The sequence below is a fragment of the Elgaria multicarinata genome, chromosome 10, assembly GCF_023053635.1.
Source record: "Elgaria multicarinata webbii isolate HBS135686 ecotype San Diego chromosome 10, rElgMul1.1.pri, whole genome shotgun sequence".
Classification (NCBI taxonomy): Eukaryota; Metazoa; Chordata; class Lepidosauria; order Squamata; family Anguidae; genus Elgaria; species Elgaria multicarinata.
In genome coordinates, this window is record NC_086180.1 from 32,844,041 (window position 1) to 32,862,997 (window position 18,957).

The following is an 18,957-nucleotide window of genomic DNA, read 5'->3' on the forward strand; positions in this document are numbered from 1 at the left end:
TCACACACACACACACACCAGCGGTGCGGCGCTTCCCTGGCCTCGCCGCCGCTGCAGTTCGAGTGGCAGCGAGGCTAGGGAAGCTCCCCCCGCACCCCCACCCCAGCGACGCGGCCCCTCCTCTCCTCTCCTTCTCTCCCCCTCCGCCCAAGTCGGCTGCAGGCCCGGGTTTCAACTGAGCGCCCGGCTTGCTTTCGGGTGGAGCCGGGCACTCAATTGAAACCCGGGCCTGCAGCCAATGGAGAAAGTGAAACCGGGGGGTGGGGGGCGACTTCCCCCCCGATTTCCCCCCCGCTACGCCTGGGCCCGCTGCTGCACGAATGCAGCAGCGGCTCCAGGCAAGCTCCCTCACCCCACTTACCTTACTCATTGGGGATGAGCTCCGGCCGCGCTCTCCCTGCTTCTCCAACCTCCCTCTGGGGATTCTGAAGCTCACGCGCATGCGTGAGCTTATCAGATTCCCCATAGAGAAACATGGGGATTTTAAAAAATTAACTAAAAATTGATGGAACGGTCTTTCGAAAAAAGAAAGGCCATTCCATCAATGGGATGGATAGGGGAATGCAATCCAAGTAATGGATTGAATAGGGATGCTTCCCCTTTTGCGCTACAAGTGCACACAAAAAAAGTCGCCAAACTGGAAGTAAAAGAAAGCAGATTGTGACAGACATGCTTTCTCTCCCTTTTTCTCCTTTAAACTCCCATATATCTCTCAATATTGCAGGAATCTCCCTGAAATGCGCAGAGAATGTAAAGCCAGCATTTCTTTCTGGCAGTACCGCGTTTCAGAAAGATTCCTGAAATATTTTTCATTTTAGAGTGCTAGGTTGACCCACCCTCTAGCAATTCCATTTAACATGGCGGAATGTTCAGATTACTGATCATCCTTAACACAGGAGACACTGCCGTGTCTCCTGTAATTATGTAACTCACTACCACAGGATGTAGTGATGGCCACCAATTTGGATGGCTTTAAAAGGGGGTTGGATAAATTCCTGGAGGAGCAGGCTATCAATGGCTATTAGCCCTGGTGGCTTTGTGCTACCTCCAGTATCTGAGACAGTAAGCCTATATGCACCAGTTGCTGGGGAACATGGGTGGGAGGGTACTGTTGCACCATGTTGTGCTTTGTTGGTCCCTGGTCAGCTGCTGATTGGTCACTTTGTGAACAGAGTGCTGGACTAGATGGACCCTCGGTCTGATCCAGCATGGCACTTCTTGTAAACTGCCCAGAGAGCTTCGGCTATGGGGTGGTATATAAATGTAATAATTAAATATAAAATAAATAAATAAATAAATAAATAAATAAATAAATAATACATTTATTTCTTACTGTTATGTTCTTAAATGCAGTTTGATGTAAGCAAGTTGGGGCAAAAAGTCCCCAACTTTACATGAATGCGGATGGCATTTCAAATTGGCAGTGATTGACCAAAAAAGAGATCTTGTGGTTGTGCTGGATAGCTTGATGAAAAAATGTCAAGCCAGGGTGCAACTATTGTGTGTGTGTGGGAAGACTAATTCTATGTTGCGCATTATAAAAAAAAATTGACCTCAGCCTAATACCTCTCTAAAGATGCAACCCTTTGCCTGTTTGGATAGAAATGATGTTACACTTACTCCAGTCAAGGAAGCTCGTAGTCTTGGCTTTATATTTGATTCCTCGCTCTCCTTTATTCCTCATATTGAGGCAGTAGCTAAATCCTGTCATTTTTTCCTGTATAATATTGCCAGGATTCGATCATTTTTGTCTGTCTCTTCTACCAAGACTCTTGTTCATGCATTGGTTATTTCTCGGTTGGACTACTACAACCTTCTTCTCACTGGCCTTCCTTCTTCTCACATCAGTTCGTTGGTTTCTGTTCACCACTCTGCTGCGAAGATCATTTTCTTGGCTCGCCGCTCTGACCATGTTACTCCACTTCTGAAATCTCTTCATTGGCTTCTAATTCACTCCAGAATCCAATATAAACTTCTCCTGTTGACCTACAAAGCTTTTCACTGTCTAGCTCCTTCCTATCTTTCCTCTCTCATCTCACACTATTGCCCCGCTCGTGCTCTTCGCTCCTCTAATGCCATGTTTCTCGCCTGCCCAAGGGTCTCTACTTCCCTTGCTCGGCTTCGTCCATTTTCTTCTGCTGCCCCTTACGCTTGGAACACTCTTCCAGAACATTTGAGAACTATAAGTTCAATTGCAGCTTTTAAAGCTCAGCTAAAAACTTTTCTTTTTTCTAAAGCTTTTAAAACTTGATTTTGTTCTGACTTTTATACTGTTAGTTTTACTCTACCCTGTGCCTGTTTGGTGCATTCTCTTCCCCTTCTTATTGTTTTATTATGATTTTATTAGAATGTAAGCCTATGCGGCAGGGTTTTGCTATTTTATTGTTTTACTCTGTACAGCACCATGTACATTGATGGTGCTATATAAATAAATAATAATAAATAATAATAAAACAACTCCCAGCATTCTCCAGCCAGGCTGAGCAATGTGAGCTGGAGAAAAAGCAAATGCTAATAGAGACTGTCATGATGCAACAATGCCCTCTTTCCCTTCATCATGCATAAGAACAATCAATGAGTGTGCATGATGCCATGCACACATTGGTTGCCGAATCTGAGCTTAATTAATATTCAATAAACAAAAAAACTACGGTTTACAAAACAATGTTAAAGGCTCTACAGTTTTCAACCAAACTTCCAAAAAGCAGGGAAATTGGGAGTTAAGGCTCACAGACCTATAACGCTACATCCTCCCTAAGGAGGCAGAAAGTGCCAGTGAAATTCTCATTCTGCCAAAGCAGATAAACCATGAGGACAGGATGGAGAATAGGATATGAAGAGGTGACTGTGGGGTTGTGGAAAACTGATGACGAACAACTTAGGACCACCTACTTCTCTTTTTTTGTTTAGAGCAGCCCTTCCCCAACCTGGTGCCCTCCAAAGGTGTTGGACTACAATTCCCATCATTGCAAGTCAGTATGTCCCATGGTCAGGAAAGCTGGGACAGCAGGATAGGGAACGCTGTTCTATATCCTTACCAAATACAGGGGCTGCGTAATATTTTTTTCTCACATACATCTTGCGTAGAGCAGCACGATTGATAACAGAAGGGGCACTATTTGTTGGAGATGTAGAACCAGAGCAAGGGCTGGCACTTTCAGCTTTTGGTAAATACCCTGCCCTTCAAAGAACCAATGTTTTTTTTAAAATGTGTTCATACAAAATCTACTGTTCACTCCCCACAATCCCTCCCCAATACATCATCTCATCAGAGTGACAGAGGAACAGAAAAGGATTAGTTTGGGTGTCTTGAACTCCTTTCAGATGAGATTAGTTTGCAATCCTATACCACTTGGGGGGAAGCCCTAGAAAACTCAGTGGCACTGGCTTCTGAGAAGACGTGTATAGGATCCAAGTATAAACCATCCTTCTCCAGCCTGGTACTCTGCAGATGTGCTGCGCTGCAACTCCCATGTTATGGTGAGGACAAAAATCATTTTTATCAATAGTTTTTAAAATAATCCTTCCTTACACATGAATCTATTAGGTGGTAGCTCTGCCTTTGATCTCACACTGCTGAACACGTAAGAAAAATCTTCTGCGATCACAGAAAAAAAAAAGAGAGAAGTAGGTGGCCCTAAGTTATTCATCATCAGTTTTCCTCAACCCCACAGTCACCTCTGCATATCCTATTCTCCATCCTGTCCTCATGGTTTATATCTGCTTTGGGAGAATGAGAATTTCACTGGCACTTTCTGCCTCCTTAGGGAGGATGTGGTGTTATAGGCCTGTGAGCCTTAACTCCCAATTTCCCTGCTTTTTGGAGTTTGGTTGAAAATTGTAGAGCCTTTAACGTTGTTTTGTAAACCGTAGGTTTTTTGTTTGTTGAATTTCATGGCTTTGTGTAACGGATGACCACACAGGAAAGAAGCCATATAAATGTATGGGATGTGGGGAAAGCTTCAGCTGTAGTGGGACCTTGAGTAGACATCAAAGAACCCACACGGGAGAAAAAAATATTTTTTAAATAATTTCCCAATTTACACTATTTAAAAAATTTAAATTATGACATTATAGTATAATTATTAAAAAAAATTACAGTAAAATTTATATTTTTTATTATATTGACATTAAAGAATCCACTTAAACCAAGGATCAGAGTATCTAGCATTTTTCATATAACTGCTTGATAACCCACATATCACATAACTTCCAGATGAAAAGCATCACCAAATGTTGCTTCCTTGCTCATATTTTCTTGCTATGTCCATAACTGGAGATCATTGTTAATAACACATTTAGGTATTGATTGCAGAGCTTTGGCTATGGGGCAGTATATCAATGTAATAAATAAATACACCCAGGCTATGGGGTGGTATATAAATGTAATTCCTTATGCCCCCCCTTCCTGGCTTTCCCTCAGCCTACACTACCTCACAGGGTCATTGTGAGGATAAAATGAAGAGGAGGATGAAGAGGACTACATGCCCTGGACTACTGCAACTACTGAGGGGGCATTGAATTCTATGATTCTGTGAATCTAAGTCTACAGCAACTGGAGGGTGCCAGGTTATAGCAAAAACTAGGTCCCTTAACCATTTCTCTGGTATGAAGTAATGTTTTGGGTATTTTAAGGGATGGGTGAATGGTACTGGGAATGGTTCATCTTTTAATATGTTAAATTTTATTATGGTTCCTAGGAACTGGGAGATAAGTGGCCAGCTGCATGGGGGCATTCTGGCGTATCCAGGAACCGCTTGAGGCCAGGCCCGGCTGGCCTTGAGAGAGAATTAACATCTCAAGCGGAGGTGTGAAAGATCTTCATACAGAAAGCCGAAGGGAGGGGGGAAGGAGTAAGAAAAAGAAACTATAAAGGCTATTCTTGGAAAGGGGGGTGGGCTGACTCCAAGGCTGGGTGATGTATGAGTTGTAACTTAGTTTCTTGCTTGCTTTTTCTGGGTTCTTATATATGCATGTTTTATAGTTTTTATTATTATTATTATTATTATTATTATTATTATTATTATTTATTTATTTATATAGCACCATCAATGTACATGGTGCTGTACAGAGTAAAACAGTAAATAGCAAGACCCTGCCGCGTAGGCTTACATTCTAATAAAACCATAATAAAACAATAAGGAGGGGAAGAGAAAGCAAACAGGCACAGGGTAGGGTAAACAGGCACAGGGCAGGGTAAACAGGCACAGGGTAGGGTAAACAGGCACAGGGTAGGGTAAAACTAACAGTATAAAGTCAGAACAAAATCAAGTTTTAAAAGCTTTAGGAAAAAGAAAAGTGCTTTAGGAAAAAGAAAAGTAAGAACAGAAGAGCCATGCTGGATCAGACCAAGGGTCCATCTCATCCAGCATTCTGTTCACACCGTGTCCATGGATGTTTCCCCTCAACATACATATATACTAGCCTTCCCCATCCTAGGATCTTCCAGGTATTTTGGACTACAAATTCCATCAGACCCAGACAGCATGCCTTAAAGTTATCAAAGTGCTGAATTCTGTGCCTCTTAACATTAATTCCAGCACCTGTGTTATGCAGCCCTGGGCAAGAGGCCAAGTAGTCTGGCACAGTAAGCCTTTGATCCAACGTGCTACATCACGTTCTAGTCTTCCCAGTGGCAAACGCATGGGCTCAGAGGCAGAGCACCTGCTTGGCATTCAGAAGGACCCAGGTTCAATCCTCGGCATCTCCAGTTGAATGACCTTAGGAAGCAGGGCCCAGAAAGACGATATGAAGCTGCCCGGGTCCTTGGGGTGGCAGTGCCAATTAAAGTAGATAATGGTAGGAGAGATGGGCCAACTCCGCAGGGTTCATATGCAGGGTTGTTTATAAGCAGGGTTCTGTTGAACCATCCAAAAGCATCTCTTACAGTGGTGCAGTTAATTTTAAATCTCTGGACTATAGTGGTGCAGTTAATTTTAGACTCTTTGGGGAAAGGGGTGGTAAAGTGTATTGCTTCACTTTCTTCAAAATGTAGCAAGCCAGCCCAACTATGTTTGACGGCCCTCCTGATCATTTGGAGTGGGGCCCTGGACTTCTATCCCCAAATCCTGGATTGATGACATCACTGATCTCTCAGGAGACCCACGTGGCATGCTACCTCTTAAGGCCTCTTGCTGTTTTTTCTCCTCCCACAACTCAAGCCCAGTCCCCACCCTCCCCAAACAACTTCACAATACACTTGACTAATGTGCTGGTCAACAAATGAAACACTGACCCAATATAGTCTGGTGTGGTGTTTTTGTAGCCCATGGCTGATCCCAGAGTTTGAGTGAGAGACTTTTTTCCCCAAAAGGGAAGCAGATATAGAAAATGGTAAATGTCTCAGATGTTCAGGGTTACCTGGGACCAATTCACATGGTAGGGTTTTTTTGGGGTGTGTGCATAAATTTGAACGTGTGAATCAGATCAATGTGCATTTGAAAACGTGATCATCATATAAATACCCATGTCAGAGCTAGGATTGGCTGCAGCTCCGTCGACCTGAGGTTGCTGCCATGTAAAGTGTGGAAAGGCCCTCAAGCAAGTCTATTGATCACGAATTCCAGCACCCAAGCCTGAAATTCTGATTCCAGGTAGGATTTTGTCAGTCACAGCCAGAAAGGCCCAGACTGGTGTTCCAAGGATGGATGGATTTAGCATGCCAAGTTTCTGGAGGATGCAGGCAGGCATTCTATGGGAGCCAACTGAAAAGTCAACAGTCCTCTGAACTTCCATCTCCAGTAATATAGAATCATAGAATAGTAGAGTTGGAAGGGGGCCTATAAGGCCATCGAGTCCAACCCTCTGCTCAATGCAGGAATCCACCCTAAAGCATCCCTGACAGATGGTGGTCCAGCTGCCTCTTGAAGGGTTCTAGTGTGGAAGCTGCCTCTTGTCCAGCTGCCTCTTGTCCAGCTGCCTCTTGAAGGGTTCTAGTGTGTTACCACCTCCCTAGGTAACTGGTTCCATTGTCGTACTGCTCTAACAGTCAGGAAGTTTTTCCTGAAGTCCAGCTGGAATCTGACTTCCTGTAACTTGAGTCCGTTATTCCGTGTCCTGCACTCTGGGAGGATCGAGAAGAGATCCTGGCCCTCCTCTGTGTGACAGCCTTTTAAGTATCTGAAGAGTGCTATCATGTCTCCCCTCAATCTTCTCTTCTCCAGCTATAACAGATCCAACATCAAACTCTCTGGCTCTGCTTGTTTTGCATACGGAGTTAGATTTCCCCCCTCTTTCAACTGCAAATTCCAACTTCAGGCTTGTTCTAGCCCTAAGTATTTACATTCAAAAGGCTGACTCCGCAAACAAAACAAACCACTGCCCCCATACATACCTCATCAGTACAATATGTTATTGTGATGGGGGGGAAAGCCCATCACAACGGTGGAAGACCTTTTTTTTTCTGCTTAGGGTTGAGTTCCCTTAGGGGAAATTTGTCATAGGACTCCTCTAAATGAGCAATTTATTGCACACTCTTGAGTGGTCACTCATGGAAGTTTTCAGGTCCATTACAAGACATCGTCAACTACCAGGATGTCTCCTGTGGTATCCCCTGAAAATCCCCCTATAAAAAAACTACTTTCAATGTGGTAATATGAGGGAAAGTGGGATCTTTTGCCACTCACTGCCCAACGTTGCTGGAATCTATTTTAGATATATATAAATATAAGTTTTGTAAATAAATAAATAAATAAATGGGAGTGATGATCACCCCAATACACTATAATCCCACAATTCAATATCACACCTAATAATGAACTCATGTTACCATAATATCAGTATCTACATATTTATGGGTATCACAAATGCGAGACAAACTCCGATTAAAGCAAAAGGCATCAACGCAGACAGAACAGGTCAGAGGAAGGAGAGGAAAAATGGCAAACCACCTTGTGAGTAGCCGTACCCAAGTGATACAAGTCTCTGGGTCCACAGTCAGAGAAAATACCTTACCGCACTCCGGGACTCTTGACTCTGGAGAAAGGTTTGCCCCAGCTAAACACGGTGCCAGGTTAAGGAATTCCATTTCGATGCTTTAGAGACTAATTTTCTACAGGGAAAGCATTCGGTCAGCATCATCGTCACAAACCAAAGATGCCAGCAGAAACGTAATGTCATTTATGAGGAAGGTAGGAATGGGCTACGCAGGCCATGGAAGTGGACTGGCACTGGCACTCATAAAAAAGCAAAGCTGTTTCCATTTCAGACCGTGCTGCACGTTTGATCAACCAGACGTATTGCCAAGTGCGCTGTGCACGGTTCGTGACGTTACACGAGGGAACAAATGAGCAGGTTACAAGAACGGAGATCTAAACAAGGAAAGTTGGATTTGATTGATTAGTACAAGACATCAAGCAAATGCCAAGTATGATCCCTGCCAAAAGTTAATCACTTTTAAAGGCCATTAATTTCAAGCATGTGTTCAAAGTGATGCTCAAACTCTTTAGCCCACACTTCTCTGACTTGGTGCCTCCCCCCGCCCCACCGGATGTACTGGACTCTCACTCCCAGCCAGCATAGCTGTTGCAGTCCAACACATCCCAGGATGGAGACGGCGGCTTTAGCCTTTCAACTTCCTCCTTCCCAGTTTAACATCGCCAAAAAAGGATGAATCGTAATTTTTAAAAGCAGCAAAAAATGCTTTAGGCAAAAGAGAGCCTGAGGCACAAATAGCCAATTCCAGCCTCCTGCAATTAAGTTTAAAAACATAAAAAGCATAAAAACACAGTATCCTTGAAGGATATAACCTGTTCAAAAAGAACAGAAGAAACAGAAAGGGAGCCAGAGTTGCACTATATGTTAAAAATACTTATTCCTGCACAGAAATATAGGAGGATGAGCCTGGGAGCCCTGTTGAGAGCATCTGTATTAAAATGAATGGGTCAAGGAATAAAAGGAGCATGATAGTCGGAGTCTACTACTGACCACCCGATCTAGTAGAAGATGACGATTAAACTTTTGAAAAGCAAATTGCCAGTGTTTCAAGGAAGTACGACGTAGTAGTGATGGGGGACTTCAATTACCCCCGATATCCGTTGGGAGACAAATTGAGTCTGACTTGGTCAAAAAATGCAGGAGAAAAAGCATCATAGAATCATAGAATAGCAGAGTTGGAAGGGGCCTACAAGGCCATCGAGTCAAACCCCCAGAAGGAGTCCAGAGGGGAAGTGGGACCATCCTGCCAGCCTGGCTGTAAGATTACTACATTCCCCCCCTCTTCCTTTCTCATCCCCTTTTCCTTTGAGATTGTAAGCCTGCAGGCAGGGACTGTCTAGTTTTACTGATTGCATGTACACCACTCCCAGCATTTTGGGGGTTGAACTACAAGGTGTGAAAGTGAATACAATGGGGGAAAGCAAGAATCCCAATTTTAGCAGCAACGGTCTTCGCAATTATGCCAGTCCTTTTACAACTTCATTGGCTGCCAGTCCAGGTCCAGGCCCGATTCAAAGTGCTGGTATTGACATTCAAAGCCCTAAACGGTTTGGGGGCAGGTTATTTGAAGGAACACCTCCTCCCATATGTACCTGCCCGGACCTTAAGATCATCTACAGGGGCCCTTCTCTGTGAGCCCCTGCCAAAGGAAGTGAGGCAGGTGGCTACTAGGAGGAGTGCCTTCTCCACTGTGGCACCCCGGTTGTGGAATGAGCTCCCCAAAGAGGTCTACCTGGTGCCTACACTGTACTCCTTTCATCACCAGCTGAAGACCTTTTTATTCCCTCAGTATTTTAACACTTAATTTTAACAAATTTAAATTTTACTGTTCTAACTCTGTATTTTAATCTTATATCAATTTTTGCTGCATGGTTTTATCCTGGTTGTGCTTTTTATACTGTATTTTGCATTTGTGTTTTTAGACTGTTGGTTGTTTTATTATGGTTTTAATTTTTGTGAACCACCTAGAGAGCTTCGGCTATTGGGCGGTATAAAAATGTAATAAATAAATAAATAGCTTAGCATCCAACTAAGCTGGCACTGGTGGAATTGCCACGGAGAATCAAGAAGAAACAGGCTGTTTTTATTCTAGTTCACCAGTCAAATTCAAACTGGAAGTGTGCCCACCATGTTATGGTTCCTTACCCGGTTTTTCACGAACCACCTGTTTCTCTCGCTTCAGACAATGTATTTAGAAATTTCCGAAGCCAAATTATTTGTTTCATCTCTCTCTCAATCTCTCTCTCTCTCACACACACCTGATTTCCACCAAAATAGCCTCAATTTTGATTGCACCAGAGCATTACCTAGGGTAATCTGGAATCCAGGTAACACAAAGATCTGAATATAGAAGAATATTATATTCTGCTGTTAATGCAGGTCTTATGGGCCACCGTTGCCATGTTTTAATTGGCTGGATATGGTCAAGACCGTTCAATGGAATATAACCGTAATTGGTTAACATGCATCTAAGTTAGCTCACATCGAAACGAGCAAATTGTGTTGCATTACCACTTCAATGGCATAAGAAGAAAGGCTTTCATTTCACTGAGGCAGTAATATAGAGCTAAAGGCACCATGTTACAGTTAATTTAGAACTCTTTCACACACAACGTAGCCCAGCAAAGAAAAAGAAAACAACCACACTCTTCTAGTTCCAAACAATTGAGTTGGTTGTCCTTGAAGGGCATTTCCCCCCATGAAATTTAACGCAGCTCTTGCTACATCCAGGTTTAGTATGACCTATTGTCGGTCAGAAGGCTAATTTGTATTACATTTGTATTGCCTCTTGATGCTATATTTACAATAATCAGAGACATTATGACGGATACCAAGCAAGGTTCCAAGACGACGTAAGCTTTATTTGTAAAAACTGCCCAGTGTAAAACATGCCAAGAGCGAGAGGAAGATTTCAGGGAGTTGAAAGGTGCTGTTATAAAAATAAACGGAAGATACATAAACCTCTTGTCTTATTCTATTTGGGTAAAAATAGCACAAGGCCTTTTGGGGTCACCCCCCTCTTTCTGCAGCGTGAAGAACACACAAGATCCTACCTTTTTGAAAAGAGCTCCCTTCACTGCAGCGTGTCCTACATTGATATCAGAAGTTTTGACAGAGGGCTAACAGCTTTAAATAGGAAAATAGACAGCTGCCAAGCTGATACTTTCAGTCCAATACTGGCACACGCGATCGAGGCTGGCCTCCAAGTACAAGCCTCAGAAACGCTCCGTAACATTACGCATGTAAGGGGTCATTTCAGTTGAGCGAGAATCGGAAGGATGAACTCAAGAGGCATTCTCCCCCCTCCAAGGTGCCACTTTTTCTACTCCATACTAGCCCAATGTATGACCATTCTGGGATAGGGTAGAAGCCATAAGATCAGGCTTCTCCAACCTGTTGCCTCCCAGATGTTGGCTGGGGATGATGGGAGTTGCAATCCAACACATCTGGAGTGCATCCGGTTAGGGAAGGCTGATATGTATTGATAACCGAAAACCAAGATAGGTTCTAGGTGCGATCAGGTTTGAGAAATCAACACCTGGCAGAATACAACAGCCTGTTAATGTTACACGCATGACTAACCCATAAACCCTTTTTACCAACCTGCCAACCCACACATACCTACTTTGTCATGTACGTGACCTGGAGGAGGTTTTTCGTAAAGTTTTCCTGCCTGGTTGCAGAGAAGCAATTCTTACTGGCCATCAGCTGCTATTTACAAGCTTGCAATATGGAAGCCACAAACTCAAGCCGAGGATAAACTCATTTTGGACGGTATAATACTTTAACACCTGTAGTGACATCTTCCCTATTGCTCTTCAGTCATGGTGCAGTTCACTTCCATGGCAGCCCACGGAGCTGCCCCATACTCACAGGTACTTAATACCTCAGAATAGCTTCACCTCTGTTTTTCCAGAAGAACATCCAGTGATTCCTTAGCAAATTAAATTTAACTCTTTGTTTAGTCAGGTCCCGCAACTTTGGTTCTATTCTCAAGCGTGTCCCTCAGTTCCTTGTCAACAGGCCCTGGCGGCATCTGGCAACCACGGATTATGCTAATCCCATGTAACCTACCACTTATCCTGAAATAAAATTGGTCTTAAACCTCCAAATTGTGAGCTGTGTGTGTATGTTCTGGAGATCTGTGCAAAATCCAGTGGAAAGGCCAGCTTTGCTGGGGTGTGCTTCCTTTACAGGTATAAGATTCATGGATGTACATTTTAGAAAACGTTTTCCTTTCATACAAACATAAAGCAGCAGATTTAGCTTATAAGAAGCAGGTATACAGAGAAAGGAAAATATTTTCTTCCTTCACACCAGAGATTTTTTTTAAGAGACCTATATCTGCGTTCAAATTCAAAATACACACACACATCTATAAAAGAAAACTTAAAATGTAGTTCAGCACCTTTTAAAGAAACACACACTACCTGAAGAAGTTTAAACTCATGGCAGATAGGCCAGGGTTAACCTCCTCTCATTCCTAGTTTCAAAATATTTCTTTCCATAAAGTTTAAACTTTAAGAGGCTTGGGTAAGGAACTGCCACCCCAAAGGAAAGTTTGCCATATATTCTTTACTTTGAATTAAGAAACATGTGTTGTCCCTCAACCAGGGATTTAAAGGCCCGCTTCCCCGGCGCGTTAATAGCCAATTAAACACACGAGGCTGGAGAATACTCTTAATCCATTTACTTCTGATACTGCAGTATGGGGGTGCTCTCCGGTTCCACAAGATGGAGGCACCCAGAACAAACGAATCTCACAGTATATATAGGCCCTGACTACAAGAGGGTGTTAGTCTCTTTCTAGCCCTTCTATTGGTCAGTTCTGGATTAGCAAGTTAAGTTACATTCAATTTTCAAATTAAGGTGCACAATCTCAACGAGTCATAGGTTACATTCAGTGCTCTATTGGTTGAAAGTTTTTCCCTTTGTCTGATATCCACCATTAAGGAATGCAAATCTGGCATATAGCCACATGTAGCCACCGTTTGGCAGAGAAGCCATCTTTAACCCTTGGCACATTACATTTATTAGAGAGATGAAACCTCTCCCTGGGGCTATCACATACACCAGCACTTCAAACACTCACACACACACCCCTCCCTCTTCACAGACACAGAACAAAGTCAATCAAACCCTTACCTGAGCCAGCCAGGTTTTCTTTTTCCTTGGAGGCCAGGGAAGGGCCTCCCTCCAAGCAAGGCAGATATAGTTTCTCTCTCCCTCCCTGGCCTCCACGGCACTGTGGGGAAGGAGAGGGCCCAGACAGGTTCTTGGCTTATCTGCAGAAGGAAAAGGATCCTAATAAATGAGCCAGGTGGCCATCTTATTTCAGCCAGGTAGCCATCTTATTTCCAACATTCCAATCTATTTGAGACAGGAGGGAGGGGTGTGTGTGACGCTACTGAGCATGCTTCTTTTAGGAGTTATGAGTCTGTACTCACTTCAATGGGGCAAAGAAAAACAATGGAAGCGAATTTTGAAAAAAGAAAAGCCATTTCACCAACTAGAAGGACAGGGGGACAAGATCCCACCACTGGTTTGAAGGGTAAGGGTCCCAATTCGGAGCTTTTAGTGAGCAAAAAAAAAAATCGTTGCCACCCGGAAATAGTAGGCCATTTTGAGCAAGAGTTTTCCCCATATTTGTACGTTGAACTGCCATCCTGCCCTCAATATTTCACAAATCTTCTTGAAACGCGCAGGGTATGTAAAACCAGCTTTCTGGCAGGTCTCCATTTCAGAAAGATTGTTGAAACATTTCCCATTTTATGAACGTCAGAATGGCCCACCCCCAATTTCGGCCTTAACATGGTGGAATGCTCTTTTCACTGATCGCCTATAACACAGGGAAACACTCCTGTGTTTCCCTGTAATACAACAAAAACAATGAGCCAAACAAAGAGGTAGAACAGTTTGTCTTCTCTCTGGCCTTAGCTAGACCTACAGTAAAGTCCGGGGGAGAGGAGGGGAGACCTCGCATTATGAATAACATGAGTTCTCACCCTCACTTACACGCAAGGTGCGATGACCTCAAGAAGAGAGGCGTTGCGCCCACCATTTTTTATTTTTAAAGGGCCAGCAGCGCACGAGTGCTCGAGCCACTCCAGGTAAGGCGTTTTTTTTTTTTAAAAAAATTGATTTCCCTCCTCCCCCTACCCTAGCCCCAATGAGCACAGTGCTCCTGAGGAACTGCACCCCATGCGCGGCTCCTGGCTCAAACAGTGGCAACAGGCCACACCTTCTGTGGGCTTAGCCTGGGACCATGGAAAAAGCAGGCCCAAAGTGTTGGGCTGTTTCCCGGGGCCAGGGAGGGTTGATCCCTGCCTGATCCCGGGATCCCCAGTACATCATCTGGACACACAGGGACGATCCCGGGGTTCGCCCCAGGATAAACGCTGGTCTAGCTAAGGCCTCTCTCTCTCTCTCTCTCTCTCTCTCTCTGTGTATGTGTGTGTGTAAGACAAGAAAGAAGAAATCTGTGTAATCTGTTCAGTTTTGCTTTCTCTTGCATACATTTTTTTTTAAAAAAAGGTTCAGTTCTTTCTCTCCTAAATATGAAGAACATTGTGAATTTTGGTAAATTCTTATCAAAAAGAACTGAAAGGAAATCCACACCTTTCTGTACCAGCCAAATTCAATAGGAACAGCTATTTCTAGCATGGACCATGATGTACCAGCCTGCCATATTCCTGTTAAAGGTGAGGAGGCTGTCGGGTGGGGGGGGGAGCGGCCACCCTAATTAAACACTAAGATAGTTGAATATGCAGAGATTCATAACCAGACTTTTAAAAGCTAACCACGCAAAGCCCTAGGCTTGGATGTATGAATCAGTCAGTTTCAGTTTCTCCCATCTCTCTCTCTCCCTCAAATTCTTTCTCCCTGAATATTGAGAACTTTGCGAAGTTTGGTAAATTTTCACACAAACCGAATTCAAGCAAAATACTCACCCATCCCTTGTTAAATCTGGCTTTCCTTTCTCCTTCATAGAGTTGGAGGCTTTGTGCTATTTTTAATGCTAAGGCTATCATTTCCCCAAAGCACCTGAATGAACACTGAAGGACAAAGGTATCATTATGAAAGGCATAGCTGCTTGCAGTAAAGTCGCTGTGGGATCTTTATTCTGTTGATTCAGTGTCTCTTCAGATCAGATGAATGATAGGTGGTACATCTGTCAGCAGCTTTGAAACTTCATCTTAATTGCCCTCTCTCATGCCAAAGCAGCTAGGTCCAGTAGTATGACTGTTCTGACCAATGAAATACCCTGTCCTCACCTGCAGGGGAACAGTAGGACTGCAGGTGCATTCCTGCCCTCCTGTTTAATGTGCTCGTCCTGACTTTTTATTTCAAGCAGCCATCAGGAAAGACACTGCCTTCGTGCTTTATTGTTGAGTGAGTAATGTGAAGCAATCATATCCAAACGGCAATGAAAACACACAGAGAATACGTTTTCAGACAGGCTGAAATCCCAAACACATTTATTGGAGAGTAAGCCCTATCACACACAGGGAGCCTACATGAATAGACCAGGCTCCTCACTGGAGATCACCCTCCAATTTGTGGAAGGTGACAGTAATGACAATGGAACAGTACGTACATTTACTGGTAGGTAAGCTCCACTGGAGACACTATGGGACTATTTCAGAGTAAATATGCATAGGATTGCACTGTTAATGCTGCAACTCTATGCACAGACTTGGGAGTAAGTCTCATTGAAGTTTGTATAGTAAGTTTGCATAACACCTCCACCACTCCAACTTTTAGACTATTGTTTTTTAAAAAATAAGATCAAACATTCATATTGTAAAATTTCAATGAAAGAAAAGAAAGAAAAGAAAAAAAAGAAAAATGTAGCTACATAGATATGAATATATCAATGTTGCAATATCAGCCTTTTAGCAGTCAGAAGAGAGAATCCATTTGTCCTGACCATGTATTAACTTCCAGGAAGCAGAGCACGTACATCAGTAAACATTAAGACATGTTCCAATACAAAATGTATCCGTATAATGACCTCCTCCCCGAAAGGGGCAACTACAGGGCATTGCCACAAATATATGTTCATAAGAAGCATTAGTTGTGTTATACCTGACTTTATACTGTTAGTTTTACCCTACCCAGTGCCTGTTTACCCTACCCTGTGCCTGTTTGCTTTCTCTTCCCCTCCTTATTGTTTTATCATGGTTTTATTAGAATGTAAGCCTATGCGGCAGGGTCTCGCTATTTACTGTTTTACTCTGTACAGCACCATGTACATTGATGGTGCTATATAAATAAATAAATAAATAATAATAATAATAATAATAATAATAATAATAATAATTTTAGATTATTATAGGGCGTGTTCAGACAAAATGCTAAGCCATGGTTTGCCCACTAACCCTTTTGCAGCAAATGATTAGTGAGCATGTTTAAATTGTTGTTATGTAGCCACCACTCTTAGGAATGCTTCGTATGACACGCTAAGTCATGGTTCACATGACACACTAAGCCATAATGTTTCACTCAAAATGCTTAAGCACTGTGGCTTAGCGTGTTGTCTGAACAGGGTCATATACTACAGGCTGGGACTTATTCATTATGTCCAACAGGAACAAACACAGTGTAAATTGTTACAATTCAGACCAAGTAATTTGTGACACACACACTTACATAATGAGTCCTTGGGGTAAAAATCTTCACAAAGAACACTTTACCTTGGCCAAAAATAAATATTAAGAGTATCTAGGATACCAGATTTTAAAAGATTGTAAATAAACATTATTTATTTTAGCAAAGTCTGTACAAACCATATCACTTTTTATTTAACTACTTCCTTAGTTAGACAAGTGCTCTGACTAAAGAGGAAAATTGAGCAGATTCAAGGCAGCAATAAAAAATTTAGCATCCCAGTTATCTTTTAGGTCCTGCACACCTACAGGATCCATATAATTTGCATGTGCTACTGATAGTGGTCTTTTCAGTTTAGGTATCTAGTTTAAGGATCAGTAGACAATTAACAATTGATAACCAGCTCAAATAGCTCACCTGATCTCTCTCTCTCTCTCTCTCTCTCTCTCTCTCTCTGAGGCGTATTCCCACACTGCTGTTTACTTTCTGTTCACTATCTCAGCTATAGTGAAAAATAACTCGAAATCAAAAACAGAGGCAGCAACAACAACAAGGGCAACATGTTGTAGAGAAACACGTAGACAAAAATAACACTAATATGACACATCATTTGTATGCTGTGATTCCTTTCCTACTGAAATTCTCTAATAAACTGCAGGCACTCCATAAATAGTTATGAAAGTGAGGCTGATTGGATAGATTTTAATAATTAAGAAGGGAAAATATTACTAGGAGCACAATGAAACCTTGTAGGAATGCAATGTGTGGAAGCAGAATTTACTTTCTCCCTGGCTTATGAAGATTATGTATGACCTCTTGTTCCACAGTCCATGTTGCTCTCTATGCTGACTCATGCTAAGGAAGGAAGCAGCCCCTCCACACACAGAAATTATATCAGAATTTGAAGTGGAGATAAGAACCAACACATACTAAGGCTTAGCAAACACTCTTTCCTTTGTCTCTTCTTGGACCCTGTTACAGACCATGGGCTACCTCTGAGATGGCACCTTGGTGGATGTTCCTTATCTGTTCTTGGTTCACTTCCTGTTACTAGCCCTATTCAGGGATCCTGCATTAGGGGAAAATTAGGGGAGAACACAGAGGAGGAGGACAATGAGCACAGTCTGGTTCTACCCCAATTGCTATCCTCATCACCCTCCACATGCTGAGGGCAAACATTAGGAGAGGGGCTTTTGTATCCATGTAGACTCCCTATGTGATGTAGAACCCTGATGAAGATGATAAACTTCCTGACTGTTAGAGAAGTATGACAATGGATCCAATTACTTAGGGAGATCGTGGGCTCTCCCACACTAGAGGCCTTCAAGAGGCAGCTGGACAGCCACCTCTCAGGAATGCTTTAAGGTGGATTCCTGCATTGAGCAGGGGTTAGACTCGATGGCCTTACAGGCTCCTTCCAACTCTACTATTCTATGATTGTATGGGAAGCAGAGCTAGAGTGTGCTTGTCCTCATTCTCCCTCCTTTCATGTTCATTATTCTTTAAAGCAGAACACCTGAATAGGGCTACTGTCCCTGAAACATCCTTTCCTGTTACTAGTGAGTGCCAGCTTATCAAACTGGTTGGCAATCTCATTGTGTAGGTATTGTAGTAGGGCCAGCATCAAGGATAGGCATAGTTGAGTGTCTGCTGAGGGGCCATAACCAAGCAGGGCCCCACTGACAAGAGACACTTGAACTTGCTCCTCCTCTTCACCATTGCAACCTGCTTGTTCACCTGCCTCTCATCTGGCCCCAACAAGGGAGGAGCAGTAGATGTTACTGCTTACTTGCTTATCAAACAAATGAGTAGTAGCAATGATGGAAAGGAGGAAAAGAAGCAGTAGCAGCTGGTGACAATGGCGATGAGAAGGCAGACTTATTGAGGTGCATTGAAGGGTTTCTTGCCCAAAAGGGTCCTCAAAACTCTAGAGCTGACACTGTATGGTAACACACTCTCCCTCTGTGTATTGGCCACAGGGAGGTGAGATTCCAGTCGATCCCCTAGGATTCCTCTAAACTTCCAAATAGTACATTGAGTTCTGTCTACCTCTTTCGGCTATTGCAAAGTATGCATAGGCCTCCCAACTACCTGATTTCCTCAGAGACTCCTATAGATTAAGCCCCTTCAACCAGACTACATTTTTCCAGGGCATCCAGACCACATCACTCCACGTGCCTTCTCTAAAGTGCTTGCAAACCAGGCAGATTCATATGGCTCCAAAAATGACCCGGGTCATGGAACATGGGAAAGCACAAGATGTGATGTGATCACTCTCCTCCAGGAAAGACCGGAGATAACATGAAAGAAAATGGTTTTTCAAAAGGGGGTGGGTGAGAAGGGTAAGCTGAACCTATAACTGTTGTGTGTTTCCTTCAACTGGGATTTTTAATATGATGCATAAGGTTCCCT

At 43.0% G+C, this 18,957-nt stretch overlaps 1 long non-coding RNA gene across 1 annotated transcript in view; it reads right to left on the reverse strand.

The window, feature by feature from the left end:
• The window catches only part of LOC134404717 (uncharacterized), a 35,558-nt gene extending 22,350 nt beyond the window's left edge, over positions 1 to 13,208 (reverse strand). Inside the window, exon 1 of the long non-coding RNA XR_010025900.1 lies at positions 13,081 to 13,208. This is a non-coding gene — a long non-coding RNA (uncharacterized LOC134404717). The remainder of the gene's footprint in view (positions 1 to 13,080) is intronic.
• Between the last annotated feature and the right edge of the window lie 5,749 nt (positions 13,209 to 18,957).